Below are 6,893 nucleotides of genomic sequence, written 5' to 3' on the forward strand. Positions count from 1 at the left end.
CGTGACTCCTTGGTTGGAGAGCACAGAGGCCTGTGCATACACTTCCCTCCCACTCCTTTGCTTCCTTGTCCCTCTGCAGCCAGTGTTTTTGTCTGGAAGTGATGGGCCTCAAACATCCTCCGTTTCCAACACACTGCGTGCGGTGGCCCTGGAGGCTGAGCGGCCTGGCTGGGTAGGGAATCAGAACCTGTGTTTCCAGCCATTTTGAGACAGGGATGTGGAAGTAGAAACCAAGGACTTCACGTGAAGATTCCCTCCTCCAGTCACTGGGTGAAAAAGATATAATTTTGGAAGTATGATATCTCGTTTGAGAGCAAGCTGGGTCAAAACTTTGTCCCCTGCTTTCTCCTTAAATATAAATGAACAGCATTTGTTTTTTCCTGGATCATACTTCTTTGACTCTCCAGGGTTGCCTCCTTAAACGATAATCAACATATTTTATAAAGGCATGTTCTTCCCTTGACCTGGCCCAGAAGACCAAAGCCAACATGGTCGTGCACATTCAGCAGATTACTTTTCAGAGGACACAGAGAGTCTGTTCCCAATCGCTCATCTCCCGCAGGAAATTCAAATCGCAACAGAAGCAGAGTTCAATGTCCAATATCTGGAAGAGCTTTGCCAATGTCGAGGGTGTGAAATACATTAATGTGCACCCAGCGGAGATCATTCATTCATCCAGTAAATGTTTATTGAGTATCTACTGTGTGCCTGGCACGGGCCTGCGCCCCGGGGCTGCAGGGACGCCCAAGAGAAGGGGCTCTTCCTCAGTGCTCACCGTGTGCCCGGCTTCCATTTCTTCCTTTCACCTTCACAACAGCCCGGTGAGACAGAGACTGTTACACTTTTTGTGCAAAGAGAAACTGAGGCATAAAGATATAAACTCACTCACCCAAGGCACACATCAAGACACCTTGATGTGGAGCTGAGGTTGGGACCGGGCAGTCCAGCTCCAAAGCCAGTGTATCAACCCCACACCATCCACCCCGCCCCAGGCTCTCCCATCTTCCTGTGGCAACTGAGACAGGTTTTGTCCCAAGTTGCTCACGGAGTGAGCAGTGATTACGGAGTGGGGTGAGCTTCCATGGGAGGTGCAGGACACCCACATGTCTGCTCCTTTCCTTCGAGGCAGTCAGGGATAAAGATTTCATGTCCACATGTCCCCTGAGGACCTAGTGAAAATGTAGATTCTGATTCAGTAGCCCTGGCGTGAAGCCTGAGAATCTGCATTTTCCATAAAGACTATTTTTAACCATAGTGATGTGAGGCTCCAGGACAAGGGCAGCTTTTTTTTTTTTTTTGACCACTAGCACTTCATACAATATTGCATGTGTGTTTGTATGCACACACACATGCGTGCATACTTACACACATCCTGTTTTATATATAAAACATTGTAATAGCTGGCCTCTCCTCTCCTGATGCCCAGCTTAGGTAACAATATCTTTAGCCAAGATGCCACGGCTGCCGTCCAATGTACCACACCTCCCACTTACTGACATGCCGTTAGATGAGTACTTGCTGAGCACAGGTAAAGCTTGCTGTAAGCCAGCTGCTCTCCCAAATGCATCACAGACATTGAGCCCTCACAAGGACCCAAAGAGGGAGATAAAGATTTTATTAAAGATTAAAATTAAAGATTTTATTTATCCGAGAGCCAGGGTACAGGCCAGATGCGCAGGAGGGTGAGAGGATTCACCAGAGACAGAGTGGGGAGCAGAACAGGCAGACTGACTGAAATACACTGCTGAGGGAAGCAGTGGGCAAGACAGGAGAGGTCTGCTCGCCGTGTGGGTTGCTCCGAGGCCGGCAGGGATCGAACCGGTACTGCAGAGGCTGCAGAGAGCTTCACAGCGCTGTGCTCAACCACCTGCGCCACCAGGGAGGCCCCAATCTCCCAATTTCTTAATAAAGCAGCTGAGGGTAAAAGAGTTGATTAGGACAGAGGCTCTCAGCCAGTGAGGGGGAAAGCCAAGATACAGACCAAGGTGGACCTGACCCCAAATTCATTCTTTTAGCTGCCCTACAGCAAAGCAGAAGTTTGAATTTTTGCTCTGATCCCAAGCATCCTTCCTGGTCTGTCACCAGGGTTAGCCATCCATTTATTACCACAAAACAAATAGCATTAAAGGATTTAGCCCAGAATCTGTGCCCCAAGCTCCCAAAGAGGGCTTGTGTCCTCTTTACCCTTCAGCTTTCCCATTTCAAATACTTGAATGGCATTCTTTTTTTTTTTTTCTCTCTCTGATCAGAATGTGCCCGTTTTCCTCATCCATTCTAGAGGAAAAACAGGAAATCATTCTACAAATATCACTCTGCTTCAGACAGTAAGGGAAACTGAGTCCTCTCTGAGACCATGATGGCCTGAGACTCGGGCACCCGAGTCCCTGAATCTGTGTCTCCAGGAAAGGAAGGCTGTGCCTGCTCCCCAGACCCCTGGGAGCCCTTGTCCTTGTTGGCCTCTTGGTGTGGAACAACTTTCCTGTAGCCCTGCCTCCCCCTCCACACCTCTCCCACCCCCACTTCTCACCTCAGCCTACTTGACTCGCTGCTGCAGAGCCCACCCCTCCAACTCTCTCTCTGGCCTCTTGCCATCAGAGCTCCTGTCAGACCACTGATTGCTAATAAAAGTGGTGCAATTGTTGATTGGGAATAAGAAATAAAAATAAAACACTCAAGCTGACCAGCCACCGTGTCAGGCCATGTTTCAAGACTGTCATCTTGAAGTCAAGGGAACAGGAAAAATTGCTGTCAGCTCCCACCAGCTCCCACACCACCCCACCCAGCCCCCCAAACTGGCATCTATCACCTCCTTTCAAAAGCATTCTTCCTTCCCGTGCCAGCCTCCTATGCTCATGCAGACACCCAGACCCCTGCCCCTGGCACTCACCACCATAGTGAAGTGTGTGTGTGTGTGTTTGTGTGTGTGCGCGCACATGTGTGTCCACAGTGAGATGCTGTAGGGCCTAGGGTAGGCCGGGCAGTCTGTGCCACAGGTGTTGGGGGTGCAGAGATGGGAGAGGGGAGGACATATTCAAGGCACAGTGACATCCAATATGGCTCGAGCATCAGGTGTGTCCAGGAGCTCAGGGCACAAGTCTGCTCACCTCCACGTAGGCGTCCTCCACCCGGGAGCTCAGGGACTGTGTGACAGGAACAAGGCTCCATCTAGGGCCTCAGGCAAGGCCCTGTCCCTGTTCTCTCAGGGCCTGTGGGACTTGGAAAGTCCCTAGAAACTTTGTCAAGGAGACTCCAAGCTGCACATTTACATGGTGATGGCAGGAGCTATGCTACATGTGGCGGGATTCATGTCTCCAGAGGAAATGATCTGTGAATCCAGTCAAAGTTTAGGGGCTCTGGGGCCCTGAGAGAAGAGTGGCCACCTCCTGTGAACTCCCCCCACCACAGGAGTGGAGATGAGACACATCAATATGCACTGTGTCAGCCCTGCCAGGGCTCTTCGGGAGAGACAATAGCTGCACTCATGAGTGAGAGAACCAGAGGGCTGGGTACCCAGGAGGGACAGAGACAGAGACAGAGAGGCCCCTAAATCACTCCTTCCTGTTTGGTTTGCAAGACCATGTTAATTCCTCGTGGGTTTTTTGCCTCCCATTCAGGTGAAATTGGTGTCATCAATGCTTTCCAGATCTCTCCTCTAGAAACTGCATCACATATCTGGGGCTATACAAGAGTCACTGCTGTTACAAAATGAGATTTTGAGCAAAATCCTGGGATTTTCTCTGATTGAACCAATTTGGGTGACATGCCTGTTCCTGAATAAATAATTGTGTCTGGGAGAATGTGATATGCAGGTGTGAATGGGATCCAACCATTAGTTTTTGCCAACCAGGAATCCATTCCTGAGCCAGGAGTCAATTTAAGCCCCCCTAAACGGACAAATGGGAGATGTGGACACCTCTTAAGAAGGATAGCAGAAATAGATGCCATCGGCAAGGCCCCACAGCTGCCAGACAGAGGTCTACACTCCAACCAACACATCATTTTGGAGAAAGACATACCCGCAGTCCCACAATGAATGGATGGCGAAGCAGAGAAAGAGCATGTTTCAGCTCAAGACAGGTTCTTGATCTCTGTTCCAGCTCCCTTCTCCCATCAGACTGTGTCCCATTTTCCCATCACACCACCCTCCCTCTCCACGACAGAAACTAACATTATGCCCGGCACAAGCAGCCATCCCCTGCCCTTCTTTGTTTTTTTTCAATTTTCATTTTTTTTTTATTTATACAAGAACTGGGGTACAGGCCAGAGGCGCAGGAGGGTGAGAGGATTCACCAGAGACAAAGTGGGGAGCAGAACAGGCAGACAGACCAAAAGCATTGCTGAGGGGAGCTGTGGGTGTGACAGGAGAGGTCTGCTGCATCATGTGGGTATCTCCCTGACCGGCCGGGAATCAAATCCATGCTGCAGAGGCTGCAGACAGCTTCACAGCGCTGCGCTCAACCTGCTGCGCCACCGGGGAGGCCCTCCCTACCCTTCTTGAGTACCTGTATGGCTGGAGGCAGGGAGAGCTCATGACTTATGAAAGACCCTTCTAGGAAATGCATTTCCAAGAATTCAGCATGCACATCTGACCGCCGTCTGTCCATTCTCCTCAGCAAGGTTCTGTTCCCAACCACCATTAATTGCTTTGGGCAGGAGGAAAACTGCTGAAGTATCACTTAGCTTCTGAGAGCAGCTGCTGCAGCAACAACAGCAAACAAAAACTGGTTCTTCCCGCGCTGGCTAATGATTTCCATTGGGCATCCTGTTACTGGGGGCACAGGGCTCCCTTATGAGCAGGCCACTGGAGGCAGCTTTGTTATCATGCTTTCAGACATGTGGCAAACGCAGCTTTAAAAACCTCTGCATCTGCCTTGCGTCTCTGCCGCATGCACAAGTGCACACACCACCACAATGTCCTGCATGTTTCCTTTCAAGATAATCCTTCCAGGCTGGTAGGTAACCCGCCCCTGATTGCCACCACCAGTCCTAGGTGGTCCTCAGTTGTGCAGGTCCCTGCCAAGCCAGCTGTAAGAGGCACCACTCCACATCCTTCTGCCTCATTCTCTGATTCCAGCCCCTATTCCTGCAAGCAGGCAGACACAGGCTTCAGCCAGCTTTATGCAGGTGCAAAATGACAATGCTGCACCAGGCACCGCTCCCCGGCCTCCCTTGAGCTTCTTCTCCACGACCCGTTGGTATGGGGCACCGTGGGGAACCTGCTCAGCAGCCCACACGTGTACCACCTGGAGATGCTGGGGAGTTCATACTCCTCGAGGCAAGCCTTCGACCAACAGATGACAGAAATCAATATGAAAATGTACAGAATTAAGGGACAGCACTGTTTGTGGGCTCTTCACCCATGCATAATTGCAAGACACGACTTAATCTCAGGGTGCAACCACAATGGGTTTTATTAACCGAGAAGAGACTGGGATAAGGAAAGAGCTCCACTCGGGAGAGAGCTCATGGGACCCAGCAGTCCCAGCCAAAGCCTGCTCCTGTGACATAGTGTTTCTCGGATGAGACGGGCGCTGCTGGCACCCTGGTGGGGGTGCACCAGAAACAGCTAACTGTGGGCAGTTGGACAGTCACAGGTGGCACTGCTGAGGCCCCACCATGCAGTGTCTCTCCAGAAGCTGAAGTCAAGTCTCCTCCTGAAGCTTCTTCCAGGTTAAGTCAAAGCTTCTCAACCGACTCAAGCCTTCCCAGGCAATCTCTCTCCAACGGCCGAAGCCCTCCCAAACCAAGCCAGGCCTCTCCTCTCCAGCTGGCTCCAAGCAGCTCCTCTCCCACCACCTTCTGTTCCAGGCAGCTTTCCTCCCAGGCTGCTCCTAGGTGGCTGCTCATATCCCCCCTCAGGGTACCTGCCTTTCAAATCTGATTGGTCCATTTTCCAAACCAGCTGTTTGGAAACTCAGTCGGTGCCAGCGCAAGTTTGAACCTAGCTGGTGCCAGTGGGAGCTCAGACCTGGTCATTTTCAAAACCAATTCAGGACTGGAAGCCAGAAGCCCGGGCAGTGGGTCTACCCACCTCACACCGCCTCGCACAGAGACGGCAGGCGAGCTCTGCGGTATCTGAATGGTGCTGGCCAAGTCCCAACCTGACCCTGTGTCTTCAAAACTGCCCCGGTTTTCTCTCTTTTTTTCCTAAAACCCAAACATAGCTGTGCCTGGGTTGGCCATCAAACCTGGCTACCAAGGCATAGTCCAGGTTGATGACGCTCAGCTGTGGGCTGCTGTCCCAGGCAGACACCCCCTCCATCCTAGGTGCACCGTCCAGACACTCCAGAGGACCTCTCAGATGGCCTTGTGGGCATTGCTGCTGTGGTCCTGTGGTCAAGACAATTCACCTGGGACTGCGGGCCCCTTGGCCCTGCCACCTGCTCACTCCCTGCCCTCCAACGCTGCTCCTGGCCATATTCCCAGCAGGGAGCCTTGTCTCAGCCTCTACTCTCAGCTTCTACCTTCCCACAGTGGCCTGGGCATAGGACTTTAGTTCTGGATCACTCACCGGTCACATGGCAAGAAGCATCCTCGTGCTAGTGGCAAACAGAGGGGTGAGCACCCCAACATGTGCCAGCATCACAATAACCAAGAATTCTACCAGCCGCTGATGGTGAGGAGAAGCCACTGGAGGGTGGGGTGTGGGTTATGGTGACTATGGCACTTGAACATGTAGAGATAATATTATTAGGTGTGGCCTTCTGTTAACCACATGGAGCACTTTGAAATAAGAGAATAAAAGGTTCAGAATATCCAACTATAGATTCAAGCCATGCCACCAAGTCCAGACAGCCTCTTTGGAAGTTTTGGAAACTTCAATTTCCTGTAGCCACTAGACCTGGGCAGGATCTTATTCAAAAGGCGACAGCAATGTAAAGGAAACTGAATGG

General features: G+C 51.3%; 1 long non-coding RNA gene across 2 annotated transcripts in view; it reads right to left on the minus strand.

Moving 5' to 3' along the window:
- Positions 1-6,549, minus strand: part of LOC119236559 (uncharacterized) — a 30,506-nt gene extending 23,957 nt beyond the window's left edge. For both annotated transcript variants that reach the window (XR_008550194.1, XR_008550193.1), the window contains exon 1: positions 6,512-6,549. This is a non-coding gene — a long non-coding RNA (uncharacterized LOC119236559). The remainder of the gene's footprint in view (positions 1-6,511) is intronic.
- Between the last annotated feature and the right edge of the window lie 344 nt (positions 6,550-6,893).

This window comes from Talpa occidentalis, unplaced genomic scaffold (assembly GCF_014898055.3).
Source record: "Talpa occidentalis isolate TD23 unplaced genomic scaffold, MPIMG_talOcc4v2.1 talOcc4.9, whole genome shotgun sequence".
NCBI lineage: Eukaryota > Metazoa > Chordata > Mammalia > Eulipotyphla > Talpidae > Talpa > Talpa occidentalis.